General features: G+C 37.4%; 2 non-coding genes across 2 annotated transcripts; both read left to right on the top strand.

Moving 5' to 3' along the window:
- Positions 1-205: 205 nt before the first annotated feature.
- Positions 206-312, top strand: LOC122726898. Its single transcript, XR_006352890.1, has one exon. It is a non-coding gene; the product is annotated as a U6 spliceosomal RNA (small nuclear RNA).
- An 18,695-nt stretch (positions 313-19,007) lies between these two features.
- LOC122726992 lies at positions 19,008-19,119 on the top strand. The gene has a single exon (XR_006352978.1). It is a non-coding gene; the product is annotated as a U6 spliceosomal RNA (small nuclear RNA).
- Positions 19,120-19,519: the final 400 nt, after the last annotated feature.

Raw genomic sequence — 19,519 nt, 5'->3', positions numbered from 1 at the left:
TGATATGAAGCACTATAGCACCGAGCCAAGACATCCAGGTTCTAGGACTGAAAAAAAATTAATTATTAATAAATATATCTAACCTGGAAAATTATATAACTGTACTTATGAAAAATTATAACTTTATATGAAAAATGATAAGCTTAGGAAAAATTATAATTGGGCCATAAATCCCTTCATGGTTGCCATTAAAATGTAGAAATATGTGCTCGCTTCGGCAGCACATATACTAAAATTGGAACGATACAGAGAAGATTAGCATGGCCCCTGCGCAAGGATGACACACAAATTCATGAAGCGTTCCATAAAAAAAAAATATAGAAATATTTTGATGACTAGCCTAATTTGAGGGGCTAATGCTGACTGGGGTACTTAATCTGGAACTGTTGACTATTTGGCTATCTGACTGCTATTAATTTAATGTGGGCCATTTATAAAGTTCCACCACACTGCTCCACTCCTCAAATTGATAAGCAAAATATTAAGAAGCCTCTTAACTAAATAATCAAAGCAGAGTTTATTTATGAGATACTATTTTGTTTTTTTGTTTTTGTTTTTTTTTTTTTTCGGTAAGGCAATTGGGGCTAAGTGACTTGCCCAGGGTCACACAGCCAGCAAGTGTCAAGTGTCCGAGGCCGGATTTGAACTCAGGTACTCCTGAATCCAGAGCCAGCGTTCCATCCACTGCGCCACCTAGCTGCCCCATATGAGATACTATTTTAAATTAAGAATACAGGGAAATAGGGGGGCGGCTAGGTGGCGCAGTGGATTAAGCACCGGCCCTGGATTCAGGAGTACCTGAGTTCAAATCCGGCTTCAGACACTTGACACTTACTAGCTGTATGACCCTGGGCAAGTCACTTAACCCCCATTGCCCCACAAAAAAAAAAAAATAATACAGGGAAATAAAACGTACAACCTGACTGCATTGCAGTGCTTCTCTTTCCCACCTGCTGTGCTTCCAACTTTTTGAATACAATAAGGGCCTTAGCTGCAACTTGCCTTAGGGCACTCAGGTCCTTTATTCTAACTCTGAACCCCTTTCACTTTGTAAATCCCCCTGCTTCTAACTTTCCTCTCCTTACTGCCACTGCTGAACCCCTGTGTTTCTCTCTCACTGACCTTCTGTCTGTCTGCTCCATCAGTCTGCCCTTTGGCCTCTCTTTTCTCTGCTCCTAGTCCTTCTCGTCTTCTCCTACGTCCTTGTAGACTGGTCTCTAGTCTCCAATCTTTGCCGTCTCCTCAGCTGCCTCTTGACCTCTTCTTGTCCGTCCAAACCTCTTCTCAGCCTCTCTTGTCTGTCCAAACCTCTCTAATCTCGTCAGCCACCTCCAGTACTCTTCTCAGCCCCCTGTCTCCTTGTCCGAACCACACCCCCTGCCGTCTAACTCCCAGGTCTATATATACCTTTTCTTCTCTCCACTCAAATCTCGGGGCTTCCTGCGCCCACACACCAAGTTAATCCACCAGCCAGAGCTGCGGATGGTGGGGGGGGGGGGAGGGTGTGCTCCAGCTTCACGTGCCTCAGCACAGGCTACACCAGAGCCCAGCATCTCTCAGATACCTCCACTCAGGTTGGAGGGAGCTGGGGGCTTTTTCCCCCAGCTGTCTGACCTGACATCTTGTACAGCCCACGGGGCTTTTTGGCTCAGCTGAAGCTGTGGAGGAGGGGCACCAGCCCCTCCCACAGAGAAGAGACCATGAGGGCCTAAGGCTTTCCAATCTCAGCCCAAAGGTAGGGTCCTCAAATCAAAATAAATTTCCACAGGACCCTGAGGAAGTCATTTCTACTCTCTTCTGTGCTACCATTTCCCTCCCTGTCCAAATAAGTATCATGCCTAAGTTCTCTGTCCTCAGAATTCTTATGAAAAACAGCTAACTGTTTTATAGTCATATCTAATGGAGCATCACAAAGAAAAGTACACTTCAGACTTGAATTCATTTTGAATTAGGATTGTTTCCCTTGGATACTGCATAGGTCAGAGCAGTAATCTAGGCTGCACCCATGCTGCTTCTTCCTCTGTGCAAAATCTCAATGATCTGCTACCTTGAAGCTCACCATGCAATACATAAACATACATAAAGAGGCATGTTTTTTTTCTATCACCTACTGACATATTCCAATAACCAACCAGTATGACAATGGTGCCTCAGTCACTTCATAGCCCTGCAATTGCTCTGAAGATCTATTCCACAGTAATTTGAAAGTCATGGAGCCAATGAAGTAGAATGAAACAAGGAAAAAAAATAGAAAGATGGACAGAGACAGAGAGAGGCAGAGACAGAGTGACACATGGAGACACATCTGCAGGAGAAAAATCTGTTCTTGCAAATAATTGTTTTTTGGAAAGGAGTCTAATCGAAAATTTGCAACAAACAGGCATTACTCCAAGTTCTTATAAATTGTAACAAAACAAGTGCCAAAGTAGACATATTTGGCAATTGTCACTAAACAGACAATAGTGAAGGAGGTGTAAGTCCAAAAGGTTTAAAATAAAAGCTATAACATCTACTTTTCTTTGTTCTTAACACTGAGGAATATAGGCAAAGCAGAGCTCATTTTCTCAGATTGTACCTAGGAACAGAGATATCAGAGTTTCTTAATCTCTTTGTGAGATGGGCACTTTGGGCATCTGGTGAAGCCTATGGACCACTTTTCAGAATAATGATTTTAAAATGCATAAAATAAAATTCATAGGATTACAAAGGAAATGAATTCCATTGAAATAGAGTGATTGAAATATTTAAAAAAAAACAAGTTCACAAACTCCAGATTAAGAACACCTGCTATTAGATGGTTTAAAAATGGGCCTAGTGAGACAAGAGCTACTCGTACTCTGATATTTCCCTTGGCCTTTGACTTTCCAAACCAGTGATACACTACTCTATGAATTGTCTCTGCCTCTTCTTTGGAAAACAACAACAAAGGGGTCAGGCAGTCTTGTATTTCCTGACCCAAGCGATTCATTACACGACAGATTTTTTAAATAACAATTCATTTGTGTGTGTGTGTTTTTCTAAATCATAAAGTCCTGTGGATCTCCAAGTACCATATGCCTGCCAATCTGTCAAAGACAAAAAGACAACAATTCCCTTAATGATTTCCAGACTAGGAAGGACATCAAGGGCTGTCTGATGGTTTACTAGGCTGTCTCAGATGAAGCCTCTCGCATGTCCATGTGGTTCTGGTGCTACAGAATCACATTTCCCCTTTCTCCCTTTTGTGCGTGTTACATTGTTGGCATTTCATCTGGACCACTCCCCTACTAAACAAAGAAAGGAGCACTTGTTCGCTTCAGGAGATGGCATCTGGTTTTAGTTTAGGGAAGTGGGGAGAATTGGTTTAAAGTCGGGGATGCAAAAGGGAGCCCACAGTGAGGGAACTGGAAAACCCTGTATATGCAAACCAGCCCCAGTACTATTTTCTCTTAACCAGAAACAACTGTCCCAAAGCCCCACACCTGGGTGCAAAGTAGATGATACAATCAGGGATTATGGGCAGCCAAATGCCGCCTATCTGCTCTTGGCTAAAGAATAGATTAAGTTTGCCCTCTGGTGGGGAGTCAGTAGTATAGCATGAAGAAGTCTAGACAATGGCACATCTTATTGTATGGAATATATGAAGATTTATATATAAGATTTAGAATTAGAAAGCACCTAAAAGTCATCTAGCTCAACAACCTCATTTTTCCAGGTGAATAAACAGAGGATTGTAGAAGTTTATGTGACTTGGCTAAAGTCATGTGTGTCCTAGCATTCCAGAATGATGCTTTTAAATTTTTAACTATTTCTGCACAACCAGCTTCTCTAAACCTAAGTAAAAACTTCTAAGAGCTTGAATCACCAGTATGTTGCCATAAACTATATCTCATTTGAAGACATGCAAAATCAGTCAAAACAATAAAAAAGGTGTGGCATATTAAATTGCTATCACTTTGAAGTCAACTAAAGAAAACAGATACATGTTGTACTTAATAATAAAAAAGCAGTATTTATATAGGACTTTAAGATTTGCAGATCTCTTTATGAGAATTATTTCATTTGCTTCCGGGATGGGGAATAACTGCTATTATAATACTTTTTTTTGATTAGGAAACTAAGGCAAAGATTAAGAGACTCATATGGGATCATACAACTAATAAGTGGCTGGAGAGTCAATGTATCTTTGCAGACCAAAACTATGCACATCAAAAATCAACAAATGCAATTAAGGATGGATATTTTAAACTCTTCCTACATACGTATATTCTATTGTATATGAAACTTAATGTATATTCCTGGGAAGGTTTAATTTTAGCATTGTGGAATATAACTGTTGCAACACTTCTGCCCTAGATCTGACATCCATGATGAAGCAGATGAAAAATACAAGAGCTGATTTGTTTTGTGTACAAGAGGATTAACGCAAACCACACAGGTTGAATTGTATAGTTTCCCCAAGCCTGGAATGTGGTCATCAATCAGCTTTGAACATCTGTTTGTATGGAAAGGTCCCTTCCCCACCCCCAACACCTTTCCCATACCTTCAGCAGAAGAAAACATAGAATATGTTTCTGTGGAAAAATGAAAGTATTTTTAGGTCCTACTCAAAGACTGACTTTTAAAAGATGGGACTGGAAGACCTACAGATCAAAAATATCTATTTAAACACTGGACAACAGCCTTTGGAGAACCTGGTCTATTCTGAAATGGTTATTTGTGGTCAATAACTTAGTTCTTAGGACTCAGACAGAATGAAAATGTGTAAGCAAGAATTATGAAGAAAAGTTTAAGGGAGGAAGAGTAGTGGGTTACAGTGAAATATGTCCCCCCACCCAGTAAGTTTTCTAATCCTTCTAACCCTGTACTCTCAGAAAATCTCTTCTCTATGTGCAGGCAGTCTATTATGAACCTCCAACTTGGTGGGGAGAGGGGGAAGGGAGGACTGTCATTCCAGCTAATCAGAATAACACTTAACCCCTGTTGTCCCACTGTCTACCAAGAAAGGTAAGCTAAAAGTGTACCTCTAGCACTCCTTGTCTTGACCTTAACTACTCCTCCTGAAAGCCAATTCAACAACTGTTTAGAAAAAGTCTCTCCCATGTACCAAGGACTGTGCTAGTAACAGAATACAAAGGCAAACACAAAATATTCGTTGGTCTCTAAATGAGCTCAAGATTTTTAGATCATACTAGAGAGAGGGAAAAATACAACCTGTATGAAGATGTATTTATAAAAAATATATACACCATCAATACAAAAGTAGGTAGTAACAGATACAAAATTCAGGAAAAGCCTTTTGAGGAAGGTATCTCTTGAGCTAAGTTTGGAAGTGTGAGATTAAAAATTGGATATTAGATCATAAATCTCCCCTACTTAACCTTTCCCTTAATTTATCTCCCAGACTAGTAAATGGAAGAAGCTTTTGGTTTTCTAGATAGACCTTTTATTGTTATGGTAGTCACAAGGTGATGTTGATTAGAAGGATAGGAAAGTAGAAACACAATACAAATTGTCTTAAGTCTAAGCTTAGTCTATATTCCTTATAAAAACTCACCCAAACCTAAAGGCCACCTTTGGAGAGAGAGAGACCGTCCATGCCATGCAGTCAGGAGCCCCGCCGAGCCGGAAAAAAGCCCCACTTCCGTTCTCTCTACCCCAGAAGTCGAGTGCGTAGCAGGCAGTCTGACATGCGCAGCAGGCGGACTGTTGGTCTCCTCCCCAAAAGGGTGGTCCTTCAAAAACTGGCGTCTTTCAGTTATCCTAACCGACTGTTAAAAACCTTTCATATTTTTTACCACAGAAGGGAACTAGATGTTCTAAGAGGTTAGAGGTGAGAAAGGAGAGCATTCTAAGCATAAGACATAGCCTTTGCAAAGTGATGGAGGTGGGAGATTGAATGTAAATTTGGTGCCTATAGGCATTCAAACATACTTTACATTTAATCCAAATGCATCCCAAACATACTTCCACAGGAAGTATTAGAATTTGGGAGCTAGAAAGGACTTTAGAAGATTGTTGCAAGGGAGGAATTGGTTTGAAATACATAAAGCAGATACTGTTTAAAAACATTTATAGCTTAACTGGATAATAATTATTGTGGTTCAGTCATTTTAATCCTGTCCAACTCTTTGTGACTTCATTTGGGATTTTCTTAGCAAAGATACTGGAGTAGTTTGCCATTTCCTTCTCCAGATCATTTTACAGATTAGGAAATTGAGGCAAAAAGGACTAAGTGAATTGCCCAGTCACACAGCTAATAAGTGTATGGTGATAAATTTGAACTCAGAGATGGGCCTTCCTCACTCCAGGTGTGGCATTCTATCCACTGTGTCACTTAGCTGATGGATAATAATAATAATAACATATATATGCTTTGTCATTGTTGTTGAATCATTTTCAGTGGCATCCATTTCTTTGTGACCCCATTTGATGTTTTCTTGGCAAAATACTTGAATGGTTTGCCATTTCCTTTTCCAGCTGTGGAAACTGAGGCAAACGGAATTAAATAACTTGCCCAGGGTCACAAGCTAGTAAGTGTCTGAGGTCAGATTTACTTTCTAGTTTACAAATTGCTTTCCTCACAAAAATGCCAAAGGTTAGGTAGTGCCAATATCAATAATATGCCCATTTATTCTGTAGGGCCTAACTTTGAATTCTAGTAAATCTTCTTTTCTATAAAGTAAATTTAATTCAATTCCCCAAACATTATTAATAGCCTATTGATTACAAGAGTACTTAGAGTCAGCATGGTATAATGCATCAAGTATTGAACTTAGCAGACCAGAGTTCAAATCCTTCTTCTGATATGTAGTATCAAAAATAGAGGAACTTTAGTGATGGAGTCACAGGTCCTTGATGTATTGGTATTTGTACAAGAAACTGTACTAAGCAGTTAGAGGGTTGGAGGGGAAAGTGAAGGCAGAAGGCAGAATACAAAATGTGCTTTGCCTCTGTAAGCCCTGAATTCTCTTTTCCATCCCTACATTTCAACTTTCAAACACCTTAGGTAGCTAGGAAGACTGCCAGATTGGTAAATAAAAAGTACTACAAAGGTGCCATATATAAGAACTTAAGATCTAAGGCACCTCATATGTGGCTGCTCAGTAAAAAACTGAGAAGATGAGCATAAAACAATACAAAAGAAGTAATCTGGAAATATCTACTATTAACCAGGACTATTTTAATAGATTCTTTCACACTGCAATTGACTTCACTGGGTTTTATTTCCTAAAATTCCATGTGCAACTTTGAGGCTAAATAAAAGAAGACATCATGAATGAGCAGCATAGCAATTTTATAATGTGAAGACAATATATAGAAAACAATTATCCTTATATGGATGAAAATGGAACTTTATACCTTGACCTTAGCAAGAAAATCAAGTTAAATGAACATATTCTGATAAACTCCTATAGAAGACACCTTAGAAATTCCTATTAGCGAAGCAAACATTCCCAACCGTAAAGAAGCTTACAGCCGAGGTAAACAAATTTGTAATAATACATTCATGTTCTTCCTATTATAACTGTACATTGTGTCTTTCTCATCTATTTAAAAATTCTGTGGCTTTCATTATCAAATCCCTAGGCTGGTTTCAAAAGAAGGATATCTAATCACTCTCCTTAGACCTTGAAATGGCTTTAGCAAAAATGTATGTGTGACTTCCCATCATGCTCCAGGCCTTTGGAAAATGGTTGAATTATTTCTTTGTCTGGACTTGAAGTTTCATCAGTGTAAGCAACTCCCATTTGAGAAAACTTTCCACTGATGCAGATTAGCTACACACCTGTAATTTATAGTCTTAGGGAGTAGCCTGGGTCATTGAGAGATTTAGTGACTTTCCTGTGGCCCCATAGACAATTTGAGTCAGAGACAAGACTTGAACCCAGGTCTTTCTGGTCCCAAAGTTAGTTTCCTATCTAACCTGTCATGCTCTCTCCCAGACTGAATTAAACTCTCAACAAATAATTCCTAGCCAGACATCCTTACACATCCTGTAACACATTCTCTGTCTCCAGAGAAGATTATTACAGGCTTCAGCTATGAGGTACTGTGTGTTAGCAAAGAGAAAAACTAAAATAATTACTGTTTTTGTCATACTCTTTGGAAATTCAAAGAGGAGGGGAGAAGGGAGACTGTTGATTGACAAGCTCTCTTCTCTTCCCCTTCTTTATCCTAAGCTGCTGTGGAGAAAAATAAGGAATGATTGAATATAATGAGCCAACACACAACTACACATTTCTATATCATTAGTCCACAGACTCGTCTCATGGAGGACATTTGTCTTTCCCCAAACTCAGCACCCTTTGCTCATGTTGGCACACTCAAGGCTACATCCATGCCAAAGAATTTGAAGTTGAATTGCAAAATACTAGAAGATTCAAAGAGAGCCAGCAAGTCTGTAAACCATTTGCAAGATGAAAAATGAAAATAATAATAATAATAACTCAAGTGGTGAAATTTGACTTTAAGTAGAATTTTAGTAAGACCAGGTGTGCAACTATGGGTTCCACTAAGAGCAATATTTTGTTTTGACCCAGTATGGGCTGGGTTTCTTGATTCCCATAAAGGAACATCTGTATTCTAGTCAAGCATAGTAGCAATATTAATTAGCTTTTTTACATTTGCAAAATTTTCATAGGTAGTATATTTGATTCTTCCTTAAAGCAGTCATGTTAAGCAAGCATGGTGATTATTTTTGCTAGATCCATTTTATAGGTAATAGAAGTAAAGAAATGAGAGTTACCATGTGGAAAGCTATGTAAAGTCCCAGAATGAGAACTGAATCCTCTTGTCTTTGATATTTTATATACCCAGGCGAGGCTCATTGCTTCCCACCTTGAAATAATCTTGTGACCATTTTCCTTTTAGGACTGTCATCAAATAATTTCCAGGCAGTTTTTAAAAGCAAGCAGCCAATGATTAGAGAGATCACATGATGCAGTGGAAAGAACACTGGTTGGGACTCAGGCCACCTAGGTTCTAGCTCTGTCTTTGTAACATTGGGTAAGTATATATATATATATATATATATATATATATATATATATATATATATATATATATATATATATATATATATATATATATATATTGCGTGTGTTGTTGCTTTTTTGGGAGGGGGTAAGTATTTTAACTTCTCTCTGAGTTTCATTTCCTAATCTATAAAAGGAGGAAAGGGTAAGACAGATAATTTCCAGGTCCCTTTTATCTTTAACATTCTATGATGAGATGGAAGAATGTTCCTGAATAATAGACAGGGAAGATTTTTAAAAGTCAGCTTTGTTTTTTCTTTATCAATGTTTAGGGATCAAAGTCAAAGCAAGAATGCTTGTCATATTTGCAGAATACACAAAGGTATGAGGGCTAGATGACATATTGGATGACAAAATAAGAATTCAATATCTCCATGGAATTAAAAAAATGGGCTAAATATAAAAGGATAAAAGTTAACAATGGTAGAGGCAAAGTTCAACACCTGTGTTCAAGTAATTAACTTCACAAATAAGGTGGATGAGAAGTAACTAGAGGGATTTTATCCAGATGATATCTAGTGATGTTTTAGAAGGAAATCTTGGTTAGGTATGGATTGAACTAGAGAACTTCTGTGGTCCCTTTAAAATAAAATTTTCCCATTTTCTAACTATTGAATCTGTTTTCAAAATGTATACAATTATAAATTCTTTGAGAGCAGGAAATACTGTAAGATTAACTTGCATTCCCCATAAATACTAACGGTGTTTTGTAAGTAATATAGTTTTTTAAAATAATTTTTTGCTCTTTTAAAAATCTCTTGGGGCAGCTAGGTGGCACAATGGATAGAGCACTGGCCCTGGATTCAGGAAGACCTGAGTTTAAATCTGACCTCAGACATTTGACACTTACTAGCTGTGTGACCCTGGGCAAGTCAATTAACTCCAATTGCCTCACCCAAAAATAAATCTCTTTATTTAACTCTTCTGGGAATTCTTGTCAGGCTTGTCTCCAACCTGAATTTATCTTTGAAGCTTGTTTCTAGACATTTTCAAGTCATTGCCTTCTTCTGAGTTTGTGTCTTAACCTTCCCTGTCACCATAGTATCTTTTTATGGCCAGATTCTCTTTTGTTGTTTGTTCATTTTTCCAGCTTTTGGACTTTGTTAGAGTTGGACCCTGCTTATCTCTGGGGGTGGGATATATGGCTTGAGCTTCTGGGTTTTTTTTAATCTTCTGCTGCTTTCACAGATCATTGGGGGCTTATAAGTTTTCAGTGCTTCTAAAGTGGTGTGATCCAAGGAGAGGACTGGTTCCTGCCCATCTGGTCTATACTTTGGTCTTTATTCATAGCCTTTGATCCCTCATTACTATCACTGCTCTTCTCCACCCTGGAACTGTGATGCAGAATTGGATAATGGGCAAAGAGCTGCCAAGTGGTACCTGATTCTCCTCCCAGTGCCACTACAGAGGTCCTCTAGGATCTCCAAGATCCCTTCACCATCCCTGGGAATTTGGGATATTCCCAGTACTACAACCTTTACAATCCACAGCCAATACTTCCTCTGCCCAGCCTGATAAAATACCATATATCTCTCTTCAATCCTAATATCTAGTATAGGCTCTTCAATAGCTTTAGAATAGAGATAATGCCTGGGCAAATAAAAGTATAAATGATAGAAAGAGCAATATGCTAGATATTGGCTGGAGCAGATTTAAGAAAATATGAGTCAAAGCTTACCCTTCTACAACTACTCAGTTGACTCTATTCCTTATTTATATCTGCCTCTCATTTTTTTGGAGTTATGATTGGGACAATGGAAAGGAAAAAAGATTCAAAATTTCAGTGAATTTTGTCACTGCTTATGTGTAACTCTGAGTGAGTCACTTTAGTGATAAAATTAGGTAAAAATCTCAAAGATTATTTAAGATTATTGAAGGTAGCAGCAGAGCAGAACCATATTCGACTAATGTCTAAGGAGATACAGAGCCCAGTGGATGATGAGTTTGACACACTCATTGCCAGAGCTGCTAACTCAATGTTTGGGAGACTCTGAAGGAACAGTGTGGGAGAGAAAACATGTTAGACTGCTTACCAAACTGAAGGTCTACAGAGTTGTGCCGATCTCATTGTTGAATGCTTGTGAAACCTGGACAGTATACCAGTGCTATGGCAGGAAACTGAATTGCTTCCATTTGAATTGTGTTAGGAAGATTCTGAAGATCATCTGGTAGGATAAGGTGTTCAACACTGAGATTCTTTCTTGAGCTAACATGCCAAGCATTCAAATTCCACTGCAGAGAGAGCAACTACAATAGGCTGGCCACATTGTTTGAATGCCAAATGTATGCTTGCCTAAAAGACTATTTTCCAAAGAATCCACACAAGGGAAAGTGCTCACCTGACAGTCAGAAGAAGTGATACAAGAGCACTCTCATGTTCTCTCTAAAGAACTTTGGAATCAGTTGTGAGACATGAGAGTCACTGGCACAGGATTGGCAAAGGGCTCGGCATGGTGTGCCCAAATGAAAGAAGGCACTGTGCTGTATGAGCAAAGCAGAACTGCAATGGCTCAAAAGAAATGTGAGATATGCAAATTTAAAGACATCACCATTCCCAATGTCCATGTGGACTATTTTTACCTGACCTGTGCTAGAGCCTTTCAAGCTCATATTGGTCTGACCGATCACAATTAGACTTATTGTACCTTAACCCCAACATAGTGGTGTCATTTTGGTCCTTTATGAGAACAAAGGACTACAATCAACTATATGTATTAATTGTATATCTTCGATACCATTCTCTTACCAGAGAAATTTAATGCAAAGATTTTCACCACCACCATCCCCCATTCAATCACTTCCTGTCTTTTTTCTAGGTGTATTAATTTTGTCTGTGCAGAATCTCTGAACAAATATTAAGAATAACAAAAATGATTTTTATATGTCGAGGTCAGAGAAGTAAAATTAAACAAAGGAGTGTTTCCTACTAGAGATAAGACAATAGTAATGGATGACTGAGGTACTTAACTCATATTTTGCTTCTGTTTTCTCTACCAAAGGAAATAATTCTCAAAGTAGAAAAGTTATAATGAAAATAATTTTTTTAACATATAAGGTATTTTATTTTTTCCGTTACATGTAAAGATAGTTCTCAACTTTTGTTTATACAAGCTTTACAATTTCAGATTTTTCTCCCTCCCTCCCCTCCCTCCCCCTCCCCTAGACAGCAGGTAATCTGATATAGGTTATATCTATATCTATATATCTATATATAGATATATATATACATATACATATACATAGAGATATAGATACATCTATAAACACATATATATACACCTAATAACATTAATCCTATTTCTGCATTAGTCCTGTTATAAGAGAAAAAATCAAAGCAATGATGAAAAAAACCTCAAAATAGAAATAAAACAGCAGCACCAAAAACAAAAGAAATAGTATGGTTCATTCAGCATCTATACTCCACAGTTCTTTTTTTTTTCCTTGGATTTGGAGATCTTCTATCATGAGTTCCCTGGAACTCTTCTGTACCATTGCATTGGTGAGAAGAATATAGTCCATCACAGTAGATCAACACTCAATGTTGATGATACTGTGTACAATGTTCTTCTGGTTCTGCTCATCTCACTCATCATCAGCTCATGTAAGACCCTCCAGGTTTCTCTGAACTCCTCCTGCTCATTTCTTACAGCACAATAGTATTCCATTGTATTCATATACCACAACTTGTCTAGCCATTCCCCAATTGATGGGCACCCCCTCAACTTCCAATTCCTTGCTACCACGTAAAGAGCAGCTATAAATATTTTTCTACATGTGGGTCCCTTTCCCCTTTCCATGATTTCTTTGGGGAAAAGACCTAAAAGTGGTATTGCTGGGTCAAAGCGTATGAACAGCTTTATCGCCCTTTGGGCATAATTCCAAATTGTTCTCCAGAATAGTTGGATCAGTTCACAGCTCCACCAACAATGAATTAGTGTTCCAATTTTCCCACAGCTTCTCCAACATTTATTGTTTTCTTTTTTTGTCATTATAGCCAATCTGATAGGTGTCAGGTGGTACCTCCAAGTTGTTTTAATTTACATCTCTCTAATCATTAGAGATTTAGAGCATTTTTTCATATGGGAATAGATAGCTTTGGTTTCTTCATCAGAAAACTGCCTGTTCATATCCTTTGACCATTTCTCAATTGGGGAATGACTTGGATTCTTCTAAATTTGATTTAGTTCCCTATATATTTTAGAGATGAGGCCTTTATCCGAAGTACTGGCTTCAAAAATTGTTTCCCAGCTTTCTGCCTTCCTTCTAATTTTGGACGCATTGCTTCTGTTTGTACAAAAATTATTTAATATAATGTAATCAAAATCATCCATTTTGCATTTTATAATATACTCAATCTCTTGTTTGGTCATAAACTGTTTTCCTTTCCAAAGATCTGATAGGTAGACTATTCCTTTCCTAATTTACCTATGGTATCACCTCTTATGTCTAAATCGTGTATCCATTTTGACCTTATTTTAATATAAGGTGTCAGATGTTGGTCTATGCCTAATTTCTGCCATACTATCTTCCAGTTTTCCCAGCAGTTTTTGTCAAATACTGAGTTCCTATACCAGAAACTGGAGTCTTTGGGCTTATCAAACACTACATTACTAGTGTCATTTACTACTGCATTTCCTGAGCCTAGCCTATTCCATTGATCTACCACTCTATTTTTTAGCCAGTACCAGATAGTTTTGATGATTGCCACTTTATAGTAAAGCTCCAGGTTTGGTACTGCTAACCCACCTTCCTGTGAATTTTTTTTCATTATTTCCCTGGATATTCTTTATTTTTTGTTATGAAAATAATTTTTTAAAAATCGAAATACAAGATGAATGAGGAGGCTGTAAGAGAGCACCTACTTTCCCCCAATGAGTTGAGGTAAGTTTGCCTGGACAAAATACATTCAAAAATACTAAAAGAATTAAACTTTTATTTATATTGATCTTTAACATTTGAAAAGCACTTAGCTCTCAAAAGCTTCATTCAGTAGGGATATTGCAAGTAATATTATCTCCATTTTATAGACAAGGAAACTGAGACTTAAGAGATTAAGTGACTTCAACATAGCTACACAGCTAGTGTCTAAAACAGCATTCATACTCAGATCTCATGATTCTGAAATTCGGGGTGCATTGCTTTATGCTATGGCAATCCCCTAAAAAGGAACATGCTGAGCACCTGTCAATGCTTTTTGTTTGTTTTAATGTAGAGAACAAAAGTAGTTTCTCATGACTTGATAGAGGCAAATAAGACATTTTTAAAAAGAGGAAAATAGTTGAATCTACAAACCACAACCTGGTGAGTTTGACTCATTCAAACAAGGAATGTAAAGTTATCTATATTATTTGCAAATTTTTGAAATATATTATTAAAAAGATGATTTGTGAACATTAAGAAATGGAAGCAATATCACTCAGAAGCATTATTAGTTCACCAACAGCAAGTCATGCAATATTAATCACATTTCCTTTTTTGACTGGGTTACTAGACTGATGGATTAAAGGAATGTTGTCAGTATGGAATTCTTGGCCACCATCAAACCATTTCACCAAGTCTTATACTAACTTTGTGTACAAAATGGAATGGTATCGTATAAATTATAGTGTAATTAGGCAGATTCAGAACAGGCTGAAATGACTAAAATCAAGCAATTATGATTAATTGATGTCAACTTGGAAGTTTCTAGTAAAATGCCATGAAAATCTGTCCTTGGCTCTGTACATTTTTTAACAAACCAGCTAAATTCAACAAACATTAATGACTCAAATGAAAACATATGCTGCCTGCTAAATCAATTTGTGATGACACAAATTTGTGGATGGTATTAGTAAGAACAATTAATATTTTAGATGTCAGTTATAATTCAAAAAGGAATCAAAAGGTTAAAGGGATGTGCTGAATCTTATAAGAATAAAGGTAAAGTCTAGCACTTGGGCTCAAAAAAGAAATGTACAAGTATAGGATGGAGAAAGCAAATATCCTTATGACAAAAAGACTCCAAGGGTTTTAGTGGGCTTGACACTCAGTATAAGCTAATGGTGTGGCATACAATAAAAAAGCTAAGCTATATTAGACTTCATTAATAGTGACCAGAATTATGAAGTTAATAATCTTGTCATATCAAATAAATATTTGTATATATCTCTCTTTCTCTCTATATATATGTACATATATATATATATATATATATAGAGAGAGAGAGAGAGAGAGAGTACTATATTCATTTTTTGACACCAAATTTTAGGAAAGATATTGACAAACTAGGATACTTATAATCAATTGTATGGTGAGAGTGTTGGAGAGTAAGGAGAAGATAAAGATGAGCTTTTTAGTGTGAAGAAGAGAAAACTTAAAGAGAACATAGGTTATTAAGGCATTTGGCTTGGGTGGCTCCAAATGGTGTTGTCAAAATATCACTAGCCCTGGAGTCAAGAAATTGGGTTCAAATCCCACCAGTCATGGTTACTACATGAATGAACTTAAATCAATGATTCAACTTCACTGAGCCTCAGTTTCTTCATCTTTAAAATCAAAGGATAAAACTGGATGGCTGCTGATGCTCCTCCCAACATTTGAACTATCATCCTATATGGAAGATGAATTAGATTGGGACCCAGACTGAACAACCATTACCAATGAGTGGACTTTATACAAAGGCATATTTAGGACTCAGAGGGAAAAACTTTTTATTATCTAGGCAAGGCAAAAAATGGAATTAGATGATTCAAGAGATAGGAGGCTCCATATCACTAAAGGTCTTAATGAAGAAGCTAGATAACTACTTGGGGGGAATATTTTAGAAGAAAGTTCCTTTCTGGGGGCAGGCAGCTAGGTGACGCAGTGGAAAAAGCACCGGCCCTAGATTCAGGAGGACCTGAGTTCAAATCCAGACTCAGACACTTGACACTTGATAGCTGTGTGACCCTGGGCAAGTCACTTAACTCTCATTGCCCTGCAAAAAAAGAAAGAAAGAAATTTCCTTTTATACCTTTAACCTTTTGATTCCCTTTAAAATTATGTCTGACATACAAAACATTAACTATTCTTACTAGTATCATTTGTAAAGTTGTGTCTTGAATAATTGATTTAGCAGTCAGCATGTTTTTATCCAAGTCTTTATAATTTGTTGAATTTAACTGCTTTGATAAAAATATAGATAACCAAGGACAGATCTTCATTGCACTGCACTAGAAACCTCTAGGTTATCATCAATCAATTAATCAATTGTTTGATTCTAGTCATTCAACCAATTATGAATTCAATTCTTTTCTCTTTCTATCCCCAGATCCTAGCACATAATAGGTGCTCAATAAATGCTTATTTCCTTGCTTGATTAATTATTTAAGTACAGGGTCGACAAGATGGCCTCTGAGGTACTTCCTAACATAATATTCTATGACTTAAGGAATGACACCAGATCCTGTGTAATTAGATACTAAACTATATGTAGCCGAGCTTATAAATTATGAAAAAAGTTATAGGAGAAAGGGAACATTATAGGATAGAATAGTGAAAGAAGACTTCTTGGAAGATGTGATGCCAAAATCCCACCAGGCAACTACGACAGAGCAGTAACCTCAATATGAATGTTTCCTGAAATTTATTCCAAACACAAAACATAACAATGAGACTAAATGTTAAGGTTGTTGAGTACTTAGATCCCAGTGCTAATATCTCAATCATTTCTTATTCTCTTGCCCTAATTTATCTTTCATGTCTTCCAAAGAAAACAACCTCCATAGTAGACTTCGGACAACTTCTTTACTGTTCTCTCATGGAGTACCTTTCACTTTTGCTAGGCTATCAGCTAAATTCCATCCCATCTCCTGGAATAATTTCTCCTTGTTTTGAATTTTGAAACTACTTCCCATGCTAGTCATCGGGAAAGCATTGTATCTATTCTAGCTATGTTCCTAATTAACTCACTCAACCTCTTTCTGGCTATGTGACTCAGCCTGCCTTCGAATTTTACAACCTGAATTTTTTTTTAAAGGAGACAGATTATTTTGCACCACAACCAAATTTATGTTAAACAAAATTCAACCTCACATTCCACAATTATAAGTTAAACAAACAAAGCATTTCTTTGCAGCATAAACAAAAAGCATACACCAAAGTAAGTCATTCTTATCACTCTGGACACCTGGATCCCATTTCCAGTATTTGCTCACATTTTGTACAACTAACTTTGCCCCCAAATGGGAGAATTTATATTCTGTTCTTGCTCAACTCATGATTTTTCCTGGTGTGGTACATATTTCTAAATATATTTGTGAAACAGGAGCTTTTAAGTCTTATACTCCTGGACAGCATTTCAAGGCCCTCTATTCATCACTGGTCATTTTTTTTCTTTTGTTCTATTTGCTTTCCTAATTCAGATAATCCCTCTTTCTCTAATACTCAGACAGACTGGTGATCTCATCAATGTGGGATTTCCCTCCAACAGTGTAGATCACAGCCTATCCATGCCTGTTTATTCGATGCAACTTGAATCTGATTGATCCCACAAATGCTCCATAGAGGATTCACCCTATGTGCTGAAGGCTTTCCATTCTTTCTTTGGAAACTGTGAAGATACTAAAGGAAAAAGTGGACTGTGTACCCATTATCCCTTGTTCCCACCACATGGATAGGTCTTCTTTTTCAGGCAAATTTTTATTTGATGATGTCCTTTCCTCTGTTTTTTATCTTCCTAATTTGACTTTAAGCAAGTTATTTAACCTTTTTTGGTGTCTTTCATTTCATAGATGTCCAATGTGAGGTCCAGTGGGAAAGGTCAGAACTTATAAGGTGATTGAGGAAGGTTTTATAGGGTGAAGCCTTTGATTTGGGCTTGAGAGTTCGAGCATGGCAGCTAGGTGGCCCAGTGAATAGAAAGTCCAGCCTGGAGTCAGGAAGACTCATCTTCCTGAGTTCAAATCTGACCTCACACACTTACTAACTATGTGACCCTGGGCAAGTTACTTAACCCTGTTTGCCTCAGTTTCCTCATCTGTAAAATGAGCCAGAGGAAAAATGGCAAGCCCCTCTAATATCTTTGCCAAGAAAATCCCAAATGAGATCATGAAGAGTTGGACACAACTGAACGACAAACAAATACAGTTATCCCTCCTACATTGCAACTTCTTCCATGACAGTTTCAATATATCATGGATTGGCATAAGACATTAAATGGGAATTTTTTGAGGAGTTTTGTGGAAGCTGCAGACAACATGCAAAGGCCAGCAGACAACATAGAAAAAGTTTAGAAACACAGAAATCATAAAATATGAGTATAATACTGTGTAATATCAACATATTTTATCTTTTAATGCCAAAAATAATTCAGACTTCTTCTCTGGTATGAAGGGAAGGCCAAAAAATTTTACATGGATTTTCCAGATTGCAGGGTTGCCATGGCCCAAACCCCTGCAATGTGGAAGGGATAACTGTATATCAAAATAAAAGTTTGATTAAGCTCTCAACAGGTCAGAGAGTGGTGCTGGGTTATAGATATGAGGAAATGGGTAAGAGGAGTCCCAGAGGCATATGTTTTATGTAGAGGAAAAGCCCATTTGAGCTATATGGCAAAGTATGTAGCGGGGGTTAGCATTTTAGTCTAGGAGGGAAGAGTAGCACCAGATTGTGAAGGACATTGAATGACATGCATAAGAGGCTGAACTTCCTTTAGCAATTAATAGAGGTGCTTTGAATACAAATAGAGGTGATTGAACAGAAAAGTATTGTACAGAATTTTACGAATAAGAAAGTTTATTTTGGAGGACAGCTAGGTGGCACAGTGGATAAAGCAGCAACCCTATATTCAGGAAGACCTGAGTTCAAATCCAGCCTCAGACACTTGACACTTACTAGCTGTGTGACCCTGGGCAAGTCACTTAGCCCTCATTGCCCCGCAAAAAAAAGAAAAGTTTATTCTGACATCCATGTAAGGATCAATTGGAAAAGGAATACAATGGAAGCAGGAATCCCCATGAAGAAACTATTGCAGTGCTCGCCACTTCAGCAGAACATATACTAAAAAACTGGAGTGATACAGAGAAGATTAGCATGGCCCCTGCACAAGGATGACATGCAAATTCGTGAAGAAGCTATTGTAGTAGCCCAGCCAGGTAGCAAAGAAGGCTTAGGGTAGCTATGAAAATCAAAAGGATGGGACAGGTAGGAGAGCTATTATAAGGGTAGAACTGGAAGTACTTGCTAACTGACTGGATGGGAGAGATGAGGGAACAGGAGGCATCAAAAACAAATTCAAATGAATAAAATAAATGTTTCTGATTTGTCACCTGGAGTATCCTTAAAAGGGCAAACCCTAAAATGACCCACTGATCTCTTCTTTATTTCATATTTTTAGCTTTTTACCCAACTTTTTCTATTTTTTTTATTTCTTGGGCTGTGTCTACCATTTGTTAGTTTGCATAAATTGAGGATATTGAGCTCATTGCTCTGTCCTTAGCTTTCTCTTTTTTCTAGGATACTGTAGGATTCTTGGTGTTTTCTTA

This window comes from Dromiciops gliroides, chromosome 4, assembly GCF_019393635.1.
Source record: "Dromiciops gliroides isolate mDroGli1 chromosome 4, mDroGli1.pri, whole genome shotgun sequence".
Classification (NCBI taxonomy): domain Eukaryota; kingdom Metazoa; phylum Chordata; class Mammalia; order Microbiotheria; family Microbiotheriidae; genus Dromiciops; species Dromiciops gliroides.
Note: the sequence above shows the minus strand (reverse complement) of the source record. Positions and strands in the feature narration are given on the sequence as shown.